Source organism: Pseudophryne corroboree, chromosome 6, assembly GCF_028390025.1.
Source record: "Pseudophryne corroboree isolate aPseCor3 chromosome 6, aPseCor3.hap2, whole genome shotgun sequence".
Taxonomy (NCBI): Eukaryota; Metazoa; Chordata; class Amphibia; order Anura; family Myobatrachidae; genus Pseudophryne; species Pseudophryne corroboree.
In genome coordinates, this window is record NC_086449.1 from 222,616,000 (window position 1) to 222,634,569 (window position 18,570).

An 18,570-nucleotide genomic window follows, 5' to 3' on the forward strand; every position below is an offset into this window, starting at 1 on the left:
ATTTTAAAGCAGCAATCATTTACAAGGCAAAATCAAGTTGGTTTTGCCTTGTAAATGATTGCTGCTTTAAAAATATGGGCATTCTAACACAATCTCCTGCACCTCTGGCTTTTTGCACCCTATTATATTTACCCACTAGACTGAACGCAACTTACTCCAAATAGCCCCGACTGCTTAATTAGTTAAATCAGATTGTCCGACTAGTTAATAGACACTCATCAGCATTATTTTATCTTCAAGTTGCAGCCAATATTATTATTATTATTATTATTATTATCTTATATAGCACCAGCATGTTGCATTGCAATTTACAGTCAGTGCCTCCATCAGTCTATGAGTGTGTGTGTGTTGTTTTTGTTTTTAATTCACTTTTTTTTTTTATTACCCTGGTACCCATAGCCCAGAGATACCAGGACAGGACAAACGGTATTCAGCACTAGGATGCTTAAAAAAAAAAAAAAAATGTTTTCCCAGAGTTGGGATTTTCAGATAACTATAACAGATACTCATTACTCCAGAGCAGATTCTATTTAGCTGCATTTGGCATGTTTGCCACTGATTTTTTTGTTTGATGCTTATTTCATCTGGCGATTTATATTCCTAACATTGAAAAAAATCTGAATGGCAACTTGTGGTGAATCCTGATTCACAGCATGTATGGACCCAAATCAGTGGCAAATCTTGATCAACACCTGATCTTTCTGATGTCGATCGGAATTGGTAGAAAATATTGTCAGATGTGGACCATGATTTGACAATGTGACAGGAGGTAATTAGTGAGAAGAGGCGTTGGTCACCGGCTAACCAAAAAGGGCACAAATTATGTGGTGGAAAGTGAGTTTATAGATGTATGAGGGAGATAAGCATAAAATAGATTGTAGGTGAGGTTAGGAAGTTTAAACTAGACCCTGTAAGGGATAGGGAGACAGTAGAGGGATTTGCAGTGAGGGGAGGTAGAGTGACATGAAAGAAACCAGAGAGAAGAAGAATGTTGCAATACTTTAGAAAAGAGATGATGAGGGAATGTGCAAGCGTTTTGGTAGTGTCAAAGTAAAGGAATAGCTGGAAGCAACAGGAGCTGGTAAGTGGCTGAATGTTGGGAGCGAATGAGAGAGTTGAATCAAGGTTGATGTCTAGTCAGGGCCCATGCTGGTTTGAATGGGCGATGTCAGTAAAAGAAGTAAAGAGAGATTACAGTGTAGAGGGGAGGGCGGTAGAGTCAAGGTTGTCAAGACTGCACTTGATGAAGGATATTTTGGAAGTAGGAGAGGGAGCAGGAGGAAAGGTGGGGGAGTAGATAAGGTGTCATTGCAAAAAGACAGAAATAAAAAATGATGCTGGAAAGTGAAAAGATAAGGTATACAGGGTGGTGGATACTGTGGGTGTGGAAAGGATTCCCATTGGGACAGGCCATAGGAGGAAGTGTTGGAAAGAAGTTTGGAGACAACAGTGTCAAAAGGGTTACCAATGTGCTTGTTGCAGACCCTGAAGATAAGGGAGGGATGGTCAGAGGAATGGAAATTACTAAGTTATAGAGGAAGTGAGTAGAGGGCCTAGGAGCAGTTGATGACCGCAACACAACTGTAGCACAGGAAGAGAATATAAATAGAATGGTCCCCAAAGGGAGAGAAAAAGAGAGGTGTAAGGCCAGAGGTTCCCAAACGCGGTCCTCAAGGCACCCCAACAGTCCAGGATTTAGTTATATCCATGGTTCAGCACAGATGGTTAAATCAAATTGACTGAGGTGCTAATTAAGTCAGCTGTGGCCAAGCACGGATACATTTAAAACCTGGACCATTGGGGTGCCTTGAGGACCGTGTTTGGGAACGTCTGGGTTAGGCAGTAAGAGATTCAACTAGTGAAAGAAGAACGCCCACACCACCACCAAGTCAGTCACCAGGCCTGGTGGAGTGTGTAAAAGATAGAGCCTCATAACTGAGAACAGTGGAAGAGCTAGTGTCAGAGAGGTAAAGCCAGGTTTCAGTGAGGGCAAGGAAGTTAAGAGAGTTAAAGATAAAAAGGTCATGGATGAGCCCTTTTTTTTTTATTACAGATGGACTTTGCAGAGGTCACAGTAGAAGGGGAGTGGGTACATTTGGATGAGGGTAGTGAGTTTTAAAGTTCTTACAGTATCTTGGGCCAGATATCTGAGTAGGGACTGAGGAAAATGTTTAGGACAATAAGTAAGTAAAGTGGTGAATAAGTGAGCTCATTACAACAGGGCTGGCCAGCATACAGGTGATTACAGTATATTACACATGGAGCTACAAGTTATCTATATTAAGTTTATACAAACCCTTTACTCACTTGGGTATATTGCCTATGTATCTGCACACAGGGGAGTTATGTACAATATAATATAACAAAGACAATGATTACATTTTGAGAGTTCAGATAAATCCGTCTTGCACATATCTTAATTGGATGTTCTTATCTAATGTTTTCTAATTCCCGGTTACTATTTATAACTGCTGTGAACACTTACATATAGGTATAATAAGGGCTGTATAACTTGAGAACTTTGATACTATTTTATATTTTTATCCAAACATGAATTATAGTTGATAGTGTGATTCAATAACTTCTGTACCAAAAAATATATATACTCTCTTGCCTGAGGATCCTAGGTGTGTTATTATGTGAAATCATATATAAATATATGTCAGTTTTCACAGTGGCCTGTGTTTAAACATTGAACATTTGTGCATTTATTGTATGTGTATTTTATTACAGTAAATTTTATATTACTTGTTATTATTTCTCTCCTTCCATTTGTATTTAATTTTTCCTTTTTAAAATACAAAGTCCCACCTATAGGACCGTGGCATGGTACGTTGTGGGACCAGTTTAGCAAGCAGATAATGTTTAAAATAGTATCTACATCCGTATGCTGAGCTTGCATTTCATTGTAGATATGTCTCTCTGTGTTCTTTATTTCTCTCGCAGAGGCTGAGATTCCAGGTGGAATCCTTTTTCTTTAATCAATACCTTTACGTTGAGTTATTTTCTTATATTTTTTATTATCCAATACAGTATATTCTCATTCACTTGCAACGCATCATTTCTATCCTTCCATTCTTCCTTTTTAGATAGCTCCTCTTGTATTTCTGATCTTCCTCCTCATTTATAGCATTCATTAATGACTAAACTACTACTAGATGATGTTACTTCTTCCTCCAGCTGCAACTGCAAGTCCAGAAAATATGTCTCCTCTTCCTCGGGGTGGCAGACATAACTATCAGAACAGAGGATCTTAACGAGTTGACTTTCCTCAGCAATTGCTCATGTAACACTGACGATATTTTCTGCATTTTCCTCTTTAACCTTTTCCTCATCTTTTATTTCCATAGCAATTACTGCCAAATCAAAGCCAAAATCTTCACAATCAAGATGCAAAAGTGAAGTTAGTTTCTGCTTTGTTGGAGTTCATAGGTCAATATAGTCTGTGCATATAACAGGGAAACATGTACACTCCGTAATGAAGAGATTTATAGCTATAGACAGTGACACTCTTTATGTAAGAGACTCTATCGCTGCAGTTTCCAATATCTCCATGCAGTATAAGGATAGCCTTCTGCATTATGGGTCTGATTCTGATTTGCTTGCACTGCCGCTGGAAGCAGCAACGCTATTATTTTCTTCTGTGCTTGTGTCTTAGTAGCACTGGGCATGCGTCAGAGTTGGGATTGAGGTGCATGGGTGATGCACGGTCTTGGTAAGTGCTGGGCAGTGACTGGTAGGTGGCTAAACAGATGCATGAAGATTGTCCGTCTTATTGGTGTGTTATGGGAGTGTCGCGGGCGAGTCTTTGAACTGTATACATACTCAAACGGAGAAACTGCTAAAGGGAAGCTGCAAGTTTCTAACGAGGCACCAATCAGTATATCAGCGTCTATGGATGGTGAGAGTAAACTTCTCAGTACTTGCAGATTCAGACGCATTGCTGTACACTGTACACTAGGAAAGGGCTTAGAATCAGCCCCTACAGTATACGTGAATTGCACTGAGAATGGTAAGGATTGATGGCGCAGTTAGCACTGTATGGGGCTCATGTAGAGACAGATTTAATTTATAGCAAAAACTTCAACAATAGCAATTAAAAATCTGCAATATTCATAATATGCAGAGCCACAGGAATCTTATTACTGTGCTTTTTACAAATAATGCATTTTTTTGGTGTGTGAGTTGCCCAAATAGCAAAAGATATGCTAATTACTTATATTGTGTATTGTAGTGTATTACTGTGAGCAGGGACGGATTAAGCCTTGGGGGTGCCCGAGGCACTTAAGACAGGGGGGCCCTGGTGGAAGGAGGGATATATGTTAGATTGTGCATACCTCCCAATATGACTGATTCCAGGAGGGACAAAATGCTCTCTACCTGGACTTCCTTCTTAATATATGATTGGCGTCACCTGTGTTGAACTATTTAATTGATCAGAAAGGTATTTCAACACCGGTTATTTAAATCATAAATTAAGATGAAAGTCCAGGTACAGCGCAATTGTCCCTCCTGGAATGGGTCACGGTAGGAGGTATAGATTGTGTATATTAAGTTTAAACCAATGGTGTATATTAGATTTTAACTAATAGTTTAATAATGCCTTTGTACTGTTTATAGCGCCACCTAATTGAGAGACAACTCTTTTATAAAATGTACTGTATTGTAACAAAGACAACGTAACCTTAAAATACACATAGAAATATAAAATCTATAATTTATCGTATCACATGCAAGAATAGCAGCAGCCTCTGTACTACTTGCACATTGAGACAGGACTCAGGAGGACTCCCTGTGTGTCTCTCACTCTAGACCCTCATTAGATAACGGGCTGGGGCTTACGGGTTACACAGGACCCAGACACCCAGGTGGTGAGGAGTAGAAGCTGTGATCCCTGTGTCACATCTCTCTCCAACCTCCTAACTCTCCTCTGTCGGAAAGCTCCATACTGTAGGTACAGTAGCTCATGAAACCTGATACTCCTATGTCTCTGCCTGCACTGCTTACTGTCCTGCTCATATTCTGGCTGCTTGGTTCTGCTTCTGCATAAGAGAGAAAGGTAGTGATGTCAGTGTGCTCTGGCCAGGGGGCCCTCTGACAAGGGGGGCCCGGGGTAAAGTATGCCCTGCAACCCCCCCTTAATCTGGCTATGATAGTGAGGAATCCCTGGGGAAAATCCACACTCTATGACTAAAAGTGATACTTTCTATGTTCACGTCGAGGCACTCTAAGGAGCAAGTCGTTCTTAATGGTTTATTATTCTGGCAAGTTGCTGTTGCCTACAATGACTATTATTATGATGATGATGATGATGATCATTATTATTATTATTATTATGTTTTAATTATATGGCAGCACAAGGATTCTGCAGCACCTTACAAAGTACATGAACAAAATAAGAAAAACAGTGACTTACACTTACAAGACAATACAGGACAAGTACATGGTATATAATCATTCCTGCAACAACGGACATGAAACTGAAATAAGCATCAGGGTGGCTGAAACTGAGGGTTAGGTGCTTTTGTAAGGAGTATGGTGTAGGAGATAGTCTAAGTAAGAGAAGGAAAGCACGTGATCATGGAAGAGGGCTCTGCTTGTGAGAGCTTACATTCTAAAGGGGAGGGGCAGACAGATAAGGGTGACACAGATGTGGTAGATAGATGGAACAGAGGCTTATGATGAAAAACTATGGGTTTGATGAAGAAGTGGGTAGGGAGAGGTAGAGAATTCCAGAGATAGGGAGCATCACATGCAAAATCTTGGAGGCAGGAATGGGAGGAAGTGATTAGTTGGCAGGAGAGGCAGCATGCATTTCTGGAGCGAAGAGAACGGGCGGGAATGTAAAGGGAGATAAGGTCAGAGATGTAAATGGGAGAGGAATGGGTGAGGGCTTTGTAAGTGAGTGTGAGAGGCTAACATTTTTATTCTGAAGGGGAAGAGGAGCCAGTGTAGGGTTTGTAAGAGTGGGAGTAGAGGGAAGTAGTACGTTTGGAGAGGAAGATGAGCCGGGCAGCAGCATTAAGGATAGATTGGAGTGGAGAAAAGAGTTTGTCAGGGAAGCCAATAGGAGGAGATTACAGTAGTCCAATCTGGAGATGACCAGTGTGTGTGTGAGCGTCTTAATACAGATATGTCCCTTTAGTCTGTGGCTGCGATGTGTTTGTATCACAACACACAGAATGCGGCATAGCGTATGCTACACTATACATCAATGGGAGCCGCTTGCGATGCATACACTTGTGGCATGCCATGCTGCGTACATATTGCAGTCCCGCTACAGCATGCTGCTAAAAGTAGCAAGGGGAGCAAATATATTTATATTTTTTTCTGTGTGGGGTAAATACTGGCTTTGCAGCTTTGCATGTAGTCCACAAATGTTAGACAGCTTTATTTTTACACGGCAATTTAGATTTCAGTTTGAACACCCCCCCCACTCAAATCTAACTCTCTCTGCACGTTTTGCATCTGCAGTGTAACATGGTTTTGCCCAGTTTCTTGATTTCTCTGCATTACTTACAAACATGAATCAAGCCCTGTGTGTGAACACATCCTTACTGTTCATAAAATACATCAGGCTGCCCCTTTTCTCCCTTGTTTAGCGTATCTAAGCATAGAGAAACGCAACAGAGAGCTAATCCTTATAGAAAGTCATACTCCAGACGGAGGGCCGGATTGGAGGGAAGGTGGCACAGGGGTGATCATCCCGGGCACGCCACACACAAGGTCCCCCCACACAAGGTCAGGCTGACCCTGCGAGTTTCAAGAACAGGTGCCCAGCGGCACCTGTTACAGAATGAGTGCTGCTGTGGCTCTACATTCTGCATGCACTCTGCAGCGCAGAGCAGCTCCCTAGTAACCTCTTCAGTGTCAAATGACTCATCGGTGCCACGGATGTGGGGACTCGGGAGCCGATGTGAGCTGTATACACAATGCATGCAGAAGAACACAGAGCCGGGAGAAGGTCATGGGAGGTGAGTACTCAGGGGGCCACCGGGGAAGGGGGCTGCACTGTGTATCATACAGTAGGGGCACTGTGACCATATTGGGGGGTAGGTAAGAGACTATTTTTTTGTCAGGGCCCCCCAAAACTTAATTGCCCTTAGGGCATTCACAAGCCTTATTACGTCCCTGTCCAGATGTATCTGCTTTTGCTCCGGCCTCTGAAGCCTATCTAATAATTTATACTAAAGCAAGATCAGCCTCTATACGTATAAGTCCCAAGAGTAGTGTGGAAAGGCACATTGTGCACTTCCGCATTGATGTTACTTCCATCTCTACTGGACCTCCTATGTTAGTAGGGTTTGTATCTATGAGAATAACAGATGTATGTGGTTGTACTTATAGCAATGTACTTAGGGTTGAGTATGTAGGGCTTACTTACCTGGGAACAGATATTGGTATTTCCTGCAATTGCACTGCAAGGAATACACGCCAAACCTACTTTTACAACTAATGCTTCTCTTTCAGGGGCCTATTTATAAACATATGTAGTCCAGTCTCAAAAATAAACATTCCTTGTTGCACAGATCAAGGCATTAAGGAATGATTTTCAGAGCTAATTAATCATGGGACCCACTTTGGGAGATGGGCTCTGATAAGAGTTATCTCAGCGTTATGTAAAAAAAGCCAGTGTCGTATCAGGGCTATTCTGCAGCTTGTGCCAGTCACTCCCTCAAGTGCATGATGTTATGTGAGCAACACTGGGTATTGGAGCACTAACCGAGCAGTGTAAGAGCTGTGGTGTGCATGCCTGGAGCGCCCAAACATCGCTTCAGCTGCACTGCAATAATGTTTCTGGCTGTAAGACGACGTTCCAGGCACTTTACTAGCCAGATGCAGGGGCTGTAGGTGTGCAGTGGTGCCGCCACAGACTTTAGGACACAGCTCACATGCCCCGGGTGAAAGCTATCACTTTACTTATGAATTCAGATCCTGCTGCTCATATGCAGTACAAAGAACAGAAGTTGCGATGGGCATCGCAGTCAGCTCCATTTCCACCATTTCTCCAGTTGGACTGAACCCTAAAGGTAAGCATGGTTATGCCATCTTCAGGAAAAAACTTAAATGTGTCCCTTTGATGATATGACATATTGGGAGATGTGATTATAGCATACAGTACCTATCAACAGCCCAATGTTTAAAACTGGAGGGGGAGCTTATTGTGGCCAATAGTGTTTAGACCCAGTGTAGGGGAAGCTGCTCCCAGGCAAATTATCTCACTTCCCATTAATCTGGAATAACAGGTTTTTTTGTTTGTTCTTTTTATAAATTTAAATATACTTTCAACAGATGGGTACACGCCTAAAGATGTATCTGGCCAATTTACTGGTTGGAATGAAAATCTGGTAAATTATGTGAGCAAATGCCAATCAACCATTTGCTCTCAAAGACTGTAAAACAGACAATGGTCGTTCAGACAAAATGGTTACAACCTTTTTTTTTTTTTTTACCAATTTATTCGAACAATCATTTTTGTTCGTTTTTTCTGTTTTGATTGTCATTTGCCCCCATACATTACCAGATTTTTGTTCCTACCAACCACATTGGACAGATATTTAGGTTTGTACCTCTACTGTCAGCATGTAAGACATCAAATACTTTAAATGCAAACAAGTTTAGACTCTCCTCACAGGTGTAAACAGAGCCGGATTATGGGAGGGGCAACATGGGCGGCCGTCCCGGGGCCCCCACACATTAAGGGCCCCTGCTTTTTAAATTGAAACAGTCTCCCGCGGCTGCCGAGGAGCTCCGGATACAGCACACTCCAGCGGCGGCTGCTGAGGAGCTCTGTATTCAGCACACGCCGGCGACTCAATCAGTGTCTCTGGGATTTCCCTTCATTATACCAAGAGACACTGACTGAGTCGCCGGCGTGTGCTGCTGTCAACGGCCAGTCTGAGGTGCGTCCAGGGTGAGTGAGTGTGTGTGTGTGTGTGTTGGGGGGTAATCTGCGGCAGTAATTGATGTGTGTGTATATACGTGCTGGTGGAGGGCAATGCGTTTACCCACGGGAGGGGGGGGGAATCTCCCACCAGCAATTTTAGTAGTGGGGGGTGTCTCCCAGAAATTTTGGTAGTGGGTGCCCCCACACGTTTGTTGCCCGGGGCCCCCACCTGCCTAAATCTGGCCCTGGGTGTAAACATAAATAAAAGGACCTTAATTGTATGTATTTTATTTTTATTATAATTATTATTATTACAGAATCTCTTCGAGATTATTGAACTCTATACAGAGAGGCTGGGACAAGGTTCACAAGGAATGTGTTTAATTTGCCATCTGTCAGGATCCCGGCTGTCAGGATACTAATGCTGGAATCCCGACAGCCGACAATGCCGCCACCCGGAATCCCGGCGCACCAGGGCTATTCCCCCACCTGGGGGTCTACGACACCCATAGAGTGTGACTAGATCTTGTGATGAGCGCAGCGAGCCACCGAGCATGCAACGGTACTGTTAGCCCTCGCCGCACTGCTGGCATTCTGGCGGGTAGGTTGCCGCTGTCGGGATATTGACAGCCAGTATCCCATTAGTCGGTAAAACCTACTGAATCCATTCACAGGAGCCCACACATGTGCGGCAGTCCCTCCGCCGCCGGATCCAACCGCAGCATGCTGCAGTCGGACTGGATGACAGGACGGTGGGATTTCAATGAGAACACATACATTTCAATGTATTTGTTCACACAGTGCGGCCGTGCACTGTGTTCTATTGAAATCCCTTGTATCACTGGCTGGATCCTGTTCTGCGGGACTCGCTTGTCCACTATGGGGGGAATTCAAATGTTTGAAAAGTCGGTTGGGTGTCTGTTTTTTCCTGTCTATAAGATAGGGAAAAAAAACACCCAACTGACTTTTCAAACAATTGACTCTTCCCCTATGTGTGACCCCAGCCTAAGACAATGGCCCTCATTCCGAGTTGTTCGCTCGGTAAAAATCGTCGCATCGCAGCGATTTTCCGCTTAATGCGCATGCGCAATGTCCGCACTGCGACTGCGCCAAGTAAATTTGCTATGCACTTAGTAATTTTACTCACGGCTTTTTCATCGGTCTGGCGATCGTAATGTGATTGACAGGAAATGGGTGTTACTGGGCGGAAACAGGCCGTTTTATGGGCGTGTGGGAAAAAACGCTACCGTTTCCGGAAAAAACGCAGGAGTGGCCGGAGAAACGGAGGAGTGTCTGGGCGAACGCTGGGAGTGTTTGTGACGTCAAACCAGGAACGACAAGCACTGAACTGATCGCAGATGCCGAGTAAGTCTGAAGCTACTCAGAAACTGCTACGAGGTGTGTAATCGCAATATTGCGAATACTTCGTTCGCAATTTTAAGATGCTAAGATTCACTCCCAGTAGGCGGCGGCTTAGCGTGAGCAACTCTGCTAAAATCGCCTTGCGAGCGAACAACTCGGAATGACCTCCAATATACAGTATAAACAGGGTACAGAATTATTTTTTCATATGTGAATAACAAATAAATAGTAATTATTTATCATAACTTAGCATAGGAGAATTTGAACAAATCACATGACGTAAGTGTAAGTAATAAAGACAAATCTCATAGACAAGCTGTACATGAAAAATGCACAAATACCTTCTCATTATTAATGAACAATTCCAAAATATCAATAGCTGATCTAAATTATACAGAACTGAAACCAACACCAGCAATATTACAGATGCAGATAAATAGAATGGGAAGATGCAGCAACTGAAACAGAAAAACGATAGCTGCACACAATCCTAGTGCAGGTAAAAGATTTAATGGCAGCAATTCACATAAAGTAGCACACTGACATGATAACAGAAGCATTGCCTCAGTGTAATGGCTTGTAGTCAGTATTAGCAAACCTCCAATAATGAATTGGGCATGATTTTCTCTCTGGCTCTTTTTCTATACAGGATAGATAGATAGATAGATAGATAGATAGATAGATAGATAGATAGATAGATAGATAGATAGATAGATAGATAGATAGATAGATAGATAGACAGACATTATCAAACTCATAATTAATTCTTTATGTAGTTTGTTTTCTTTTAAATAAAACAAAAAAATTCTGTCTGTGTAAGTATTCAGTCCTTGCAGAGAAGTACTGGAATTGGCTGAACCACCTTTTGGTGCAATAACCTCTTTAAGGGGTACATTTACTAAGCAGTGATAAGAGCAGAGAAGTGAGCCGGTGGAGAAGTTGCCCCATCAACCAATCAGGAGCTCTGTATCATTTTATAGTATGCAAATTATAGATGTTACTTCAGTGCTGATTGGTTGCCATGGGTACGTCTCCACTGGCTCACTTCTCTGCTCTTATCACTGCTTAGTAAATGTCCCCCTAAGAGGCATATTCAGATCACTTAAAAGTGATTTTTTTACAATTATTTAATTGCTATTTCTCACTTTTAAGTGTCAGCCTCACTCAACAAGGATGTAACAAATTAATTATCACTCATATCTCCTTGTTACAGCCATACCACGATAATTTCCACACTAAGTACTTAAGCATGGGGATGCAGAAATAGTGAAATTCATCAAGTTCTTGAAAAATGCTTAATTTTCGGAATTTGATAGTGAAACTATCCGCCATCCTGACATAGCATAAAGCCCCTGAATCCCTTCACAAGCCTCTGGAGCTGGGCAGTGGGTCTCAGTGCCAGTACAAGGGGTGGAACACAGCTGCAACGCTCACCTCTGCAGCAGGGCAGTGAGTCTCAGTGCTGGTACAGGGGGTGGAACAGAGCTGCAGAGTTGCAGTCGGGCAGCGGGTCTCAGTGCCGATATCGAGGTCGGGGGGGACCATGGCTGCACAATCACCTCTGCAGATGGGCAGTGGGTCTCGGTACAGGCATGGAGACGGGGGGAGCACACGGCTGCAGCACTCACCACTGCAGCCCGTCAGCCGGTCTCAGTGCTGGTACGGAGGCTGGGAGGGAGTACCATGGCTGCAAGAATCACCTCTGCCGAAGGGCAGCATGTCTCAGTGCTGTGACCGGAGATGCCATGGGTGGGACGAAGGGGCTGGGGAGGATGTCGAAGGAAGCAGAGGATGATGGGAAGGAGAAGCTACACTGTAAAGTGCTTGTGACCAGAGCTGCCACTTATGAGGATGCTGGAGGGAGCAGACACCAAGGGGGAGAGCAGATCAGTGCTGTTCATTGTAATGGAGAAGTAGGAGTAAAGTCTCACACTTACAAAAGAATGTCTTCGCAAAAAGACCAGTTTTTCAGAAGTGAGCATTTTATGATGGGGGCATAATGAATTTCGAAAAAATTGTGAAATGTTAGAATGAGAATTGAAAACTAAAGTTTCTCATTACACAATTTTTTCATGATAAATATGCCCCTGAGTCTCTTAGTGTAAGTCTCTACCAGGCTTACACACTTGGGGTGATTCAGAGATGGACACAGTGCACATCGCTGCTGCAGCTTTTGAAAATATGCTAATGAAGCAGAAGGCATCTGAGGGAACAAGATGTCTCTTGTTGGCACCGCAGATCTGAGTGCTGCGTCCTAATGTGTAGCATCGGATCATCTGTGCTAATATTGTTTAGGGGTCTGATCAACCCTTGTTTTTATCTAGCTGCTGTGGTGAACCACTCATCTAGCGCCTGGAGTAGTAATACCCTAGGGTATTTCTTTTTCTTTCCCTTTTTTATGAGACGCTGTCTAATTCTGCCCACTTCCTTCCCCCAAACGGTCACAGCCTGTCAATCAGGATGTGACTTAGAGGGCACTGCATGAGACAACACAGGACCCTTTCTGCACATGCGCAGAATGGGTACTGATCATGCATAGATGCCCCACCATTGGCGTTGTATGCAAATCACCTGAATTTGACCCACTGTTTGGGAGTGATTTTTGCACATACTTCCTTACAGTTTTGCTCCAGGCTGGTCCAACTTTACCCCACAGCAGAACATCTGGATTGTTCACTCAAGAATAAATGTACTCCATTCCATACCATTACTGACTAATGTACAGTGAGAGGGGCAAGTACACTAGAGCTCCAACTCACTTGGAGACACTGTGTGGAGTAAGTAAAGGTCCAGCCTGCTTACCCAGGAAAGCCATGTGGAAAAGGGTGGTCTTAAGAAAGAACAAAAGACAAAAGCAGCTATATGCCTTTTCCAGGGCACGCTTTGAAAAATTATATATATAAGAAAGTGATGAAATTATGAAAATATGAGTAAATTAATACTTATCTTTTATTAAGATATACTCGATAAAAAGGGAGAAGGCGAATGTAAATAATTACTTCAAATTTTGGGGCAATAAAAATGTAGAGAGGCGAAAATATGTTTACTCCCTTAATGATACAAAAATTATTCCAATATTGGATTGAAAAGATCTTTGTTGGAGTATACCTGCTCCAATAGGTTCAGCTATCCCATGTCAGAATATCAGAACTAAATAATAAAGAAAATTCAATGTCTGGGACCGCACAGAAAGCTGGAAAGACTCAAATGGTAGGAGAATAAAATACCTACGGTACCTAGTATTCCCTGGTGGTCTCCCAACCGGGTACTGACCAGGCCCTGCAGTGTATGGCTTCCAAGATCAGACGAGATTGGACATACTCAGTGCGGTTTGACCGTAGGTGAGTAAATCTCCAGCATGTATAATCAATTCCAGTGTGCGGTTACCCCCGGCAGATCTTATAAGTATGATAGTCTGACAGGGAATAATCCCCTGAATAAAATAGGAATGATTCAGTGTGTTGGAAAAAACCCCCACCGTATTCTGATGGGTGTTTAGTTGCCCCCCAAAAAAAGAAAAAAAAATATTTTTTTTTGCTGTTGTATCATATTTGTGCAGAGAGCAAAAAGTAAAGGGATAATTCTTTTGGAGCATATATTAGATGTTCCTATGACTGGATATCAGACAGTTGTATCTTTATACTGGAACCAATCATATAAATATGGTAATGTTCCTATGGTCAGATATCACATAGTATAAGTACTGGACATTCAAAAAATGCATAGGGGGGAGGCCTTTTTTTAAACAATAAACAAATAATGCTTGTTGCACTGAAAATCATATAGTAAGATAAATGAATGGAAAAAATGAAAAAATAATAATAAATAATAAAGAGAGGGGTGAACAGACACCCTATAAGTTAGGCACCTCAAATGTTCACAACTGAATGCAGTTAATTACTCTACATAAAGGATAAATGCTGCCTCCCACTGTGCCCTTGAAATGTTTGGACACAGTGGAGAAAAGTTATCTTGTGCCTCTGAAAGATTCCCCCTTGGTGGAGCTTAATAATAAGATGCCTCACAGTGTGCGGCTCAAACTTTATTGTCTGCAAGCATTGGTGGGCAGTGTGAGGTCTGAGATGTCCCGCAATTGTGGGTGGAGGTGTTCCAGCCAGGGAGACGGTGTGCTGAATCCGGAGCTGTGGCGCCGATGTCCGCGGTCCGAGCGACCGGAAGTTTGGACACCGGGACCGGAAGTGAACGTACATTTTGCTCTAGGAGCTTGATCACCTGATCGCCTCAGGCGATCAGGTGATCAAGCTCCCAGAGCGAAACGTACGTTCACTTCCGGTCCCGGTGTCCAAACTTCCGGTCGCTCGGACCGCGGACATCGGCGCCACAGCTCCGGATTCAGCACACCCTCTCCCTGGCTGGAACACCTCCACCCACAATCTTATTATTAAGCTCCACCAAGGGGGAATCTTTCAGAGGCACAAGATAACTTTTCTCCACTGTGTCCAAACATTTCAAGGGCACAGTGGGAGGCAGCATTTATCCTTTATGTAGAGTAATTAACTGCATTCAGTTGTGAACATTTGAGGTGCCTAACTTATAGGGTGTCTGTTCTCCCCTCTCTTTATTATTTATTATTATTTTTTCATTTTTTTCATTCATTTATCTTACTATATGATTTTCAGTGCAACAAGCATTATTTGTTTATTGTTTAAAAAAAGGCCTCCCCCCTATGCATTTTTTGAATGTCCAGTACTTATACTATGTGATATCTGACCATAGGAACATTACCATATTTATATGATTGGTTCCAGTATAAAGATACAACTGTCTGATATCCAGTCATAGGAACATCTAATATATGCTCCAAAAGAATTATCCCTTTACTTTTTGCTCTCTGCACAAATATGATACAACAGTAAAAAAAATATATATTTTTTTTCTTTTTTGGGGGGGCAACTAAACACCCATCAGAATACGGTGGGGGTTTTTTCCAACACACTGAATCATTCCTATTTTATTCAGGGGATTATTCCCTGTCAGACTATCATACTTATAAGATCTGCCGGGGGTAACCACACACTGGAATTGATTATACATGCTGGAGATTTACTCACCTACGGTCAAACCGCACTGAGTATGCCCAATCTCGTCTGATCTTGGAAGCCATACACTGCAGGGCCTGGTCAGTACCTGGTTGGGAGACCACCAGGGAATACTAGGTACCGTAGGTATTTTATTCTCCTACCATTTGAGTCTTTCCAGCTTTCTGTGCGGTCCCAGACATTGAATTTTCTTTATTATTTAGTTCTGATATTCTGACATGGGATAGCTGAACCTATTGGAGCAGGTATACTCCCACAAAGATCTTTTCAATCCAATATTGGAGTAATTTTTGTATCATTAAGGGAGTAAACATGTTTTCGCCTCTCTACATTTTTATCGCCCCAAAATTTGAAGCAATTATTTACATTCGTCCTTCTCCCTTTTTATCGAGTATATCTTAATAAAAGTTAAGTATTATTTTACTAATATTTTCATAATTTCATCACTTTCTTATATATATAATTTTTTAAAGCGTGCCCTGGAAAAGGCATATAGCTGCTTTTGTCTTTTGTTCTTTCTTAAGACCACCCTTTTCCACATAGTTTACCGAACTATTCTCCGGGAGCACCACCAACCCATTGCTGAATTTATTTGTTTAGTAAGCATAATGTTGGTTTAACCGATTACTAAATTATTATAGATATTATTTATACAGTATTCTGTGCAGATTTACCAATTTCTTACCCAGGAAAGCCCCCTGAGGAAAATCCTCCTCACAGGAGATTAAGTTGGATAGTTGTGGTGCTAGGTGATATATACTAAGATTAGGCAGGGTCAACCTTCCAGAGCCCTTGGATTTGGTCAAGGTGCTTATTTTGATTTTTGCACACTTACAGACCCTCCAACATGACCCCTCCCAGTAGGTACAAAATGCTCTGCTCCTGGATTTCTCACCTAATTTATGATTACATTCACCTGTGTTAAACTAGTTAATTGTGTTTAAACACAGGTGACTGCACTCATAAATTAAGTCGTAATTCCAAGACAAGAGCATTTTGTACCTGGTGGAAGGAGTTAAATTGGAGGGTACGCTATTATGCTCTTAAATATACAATATTCTAGTAAAAAAAGTAAGAAAATCACAAACATTTCTCTTCTTGTTCACATTTCTTACTATTTTTTAAAATTATTTTGCTGAGCTACAATTAAATATGACATGAAGGTGAAGCATATAAGGCTTATACTAATTGGAAAACTATTTATGAATTATCTCTTGGAATATGGAGTGCACTACTGTGCTGTCTCCATGAATGAAGCGTTATCCTTTACCAAGATGGCCACCAGAATTTCTGTGCATACAAATTGCCATCTGGTTACTGTTTTTTGAGTGCCACAGTGGCACAGATGTGTTCCACTTAGCTCCAGCAACCCAATATTGTATCCTGTGAGTAATCTACATTCAATGGCTTAGCTAGCATAGTCATTCCATAACCTCTGCACCACCAATAAATCTGCCTTAGAATGTTACGGGGTACATTTACTAAGATGGGAATTCTATTTCAGATGGGATGTTGCCCATAGCAACCAATCAGATTTCAGGTATTATATTCTAGAAGGTGCTAGATAAATGAGAAGCAGGATCTGATTGGTTGCCATGGGCAACATCCCATCTGAAATAGAACTCCCATCTTAGTAAATTTACCCCGTAGAGAGTAAAATGAAACATACAAGCCTTGTATGTCTTTGTAGCACAGCTGCAACTCTACCTCTGAACAACTAATAAATGTTTAGTTCGGGAAATTTTGTTAATAAACATCCCCTGGCAGAAAGTCTAAAAGAAATCCCAGGATAGGCAGCTGTACCAGTCAGGCTATTGTAGAGATGAAAATATTTTCCATGAATAATAATTCAGCTATTTCTGAAATGATAACTTTAATGTTGTAAATGTTATTATTATTATTATTTATTTATTTATTTATTTATTTACAGTATTAACAGTTTCTTATATAGCGCAGCAAATTCCGTTGCGCTTTACAATTGGAAATAACAATGCTATAACAAAACTGGGTAATACCAAACAGTCATAGAGGTAGGAAGGCCCTGTCGCAAGCTTACAATCTATAGGGAAATAGGCATGGATACACAAGGATAGGTGCTATCTATTGTACAAGTGGTCCACCAGATTGCAAAGGTTCTTGGTGGGCTGTATGATATGGTCATACAGCAATGCTGAACCGGAGTCAAGAAGAAGGGAAAGTGAAGAATGAGAAGACATGTGAGGATATGTGTGGACTGTGCAGAGTGGATGCAATTTGATAGGAAGGTTTATGAAAGTTACGTGGGCGGTTCTGGAATTTGATACGCTTGCCTGAAGAGGTTAGTTTTCAGGGAACGCTTGAAGGTTTGGAGACTAGAGGAGAGTCTTATTGTGCGTGGTAGGGCATTCCACAGAGTGGGTGCAGCCCGAAGAAAGTCCTGCAATCGTGAGTGGGAGCGAGTAATGAGTGTGGATGAGAGACGCAGATCTTGTGAAGAGCGAAGAGGTCGGGTTTGGAGATATTTTGATATAAGTGAAGTGATGTACGTTGGTGTAGTTTGGTTACAGCCTTATGTGTGAGTAAAAGTATTTTACATTGAATACGGTAGAATACAGGTAACCAATGGAGGGACTGACAGAGTGGATCTGCAGACGATGAACGTCTAGCGAGGAAGATTAGCCTCGCAGCTGCATTCAGAATGGATTGTAGTGGTAAGAGTGCAAGAAAGGCATTCAGTGACACGGCCCAGTACAAATAGGGACAAATCAGGGGAGGATAGGTAGATTTGAGTGTCATCTGCGAACAGATGATACTGAAATCCAAAAGAGCTGATTAGTTTACCAAGAGATGAGGTATAGATAGAGAAAAGCAGAGGACCCAAGACTGAGCCTTGCGGTACTCCAACTGAAAAAGGTAGCGAAGAGGAGGTAGATTCAGAGAAGCGTACACTGAAGGAGCGATTAGATAGGTAGGATAGGAACCAAGAATGGGCTGTGTCTTTAAGACCTAGGGATTGTAGTGTTTGTATGAGAAGAGAGTGGTCCACAGTGTCAAATGCGGCAGATAGATCTAGAAGAATAAGTAGTGAGTAATGGCCTTTAGACTTCGTAGTGACCAAATCATTAACCACTTTAGTCAGTGCTGTCTCTGTGGACTGTTGGAAACGGAAGCCTGACTGAAGTGGGTCCAATAAATTGTGTGAGTTAAGAAAGTGTGTGAGTCGAGTGTAGGCAAGTCTTTCCAGTAGCTTAGAGAGACAAGGAAGCTGAGAGATAGGGCGGT

The 18,570-nt window shown here is 42.1% G+C and overlaps 2 pseudogenes; one reads left to right on the forward strand and one right to left on the reverse strand.

The window, feature by feature from the left end:
- Positions 1 to 13,473: 13,473 nt before the first annotated feature.
- LOC134937378 (5S ribosomal RNA) lies at positions 13,474 to 13,592 on the reverse strand (annotated as a pseudogene).
- A 1,727-nt stretch (positions 13,593 to 15,319) lies between these two features.
- On the forward strand, positions 15,320 to 15,438 carry LOC134936927 (5S ribosomal RNA; annotated as a pseudogene).
- Positions 15,439 to 18,570: the final 3,132 nt, after the last annotated feature.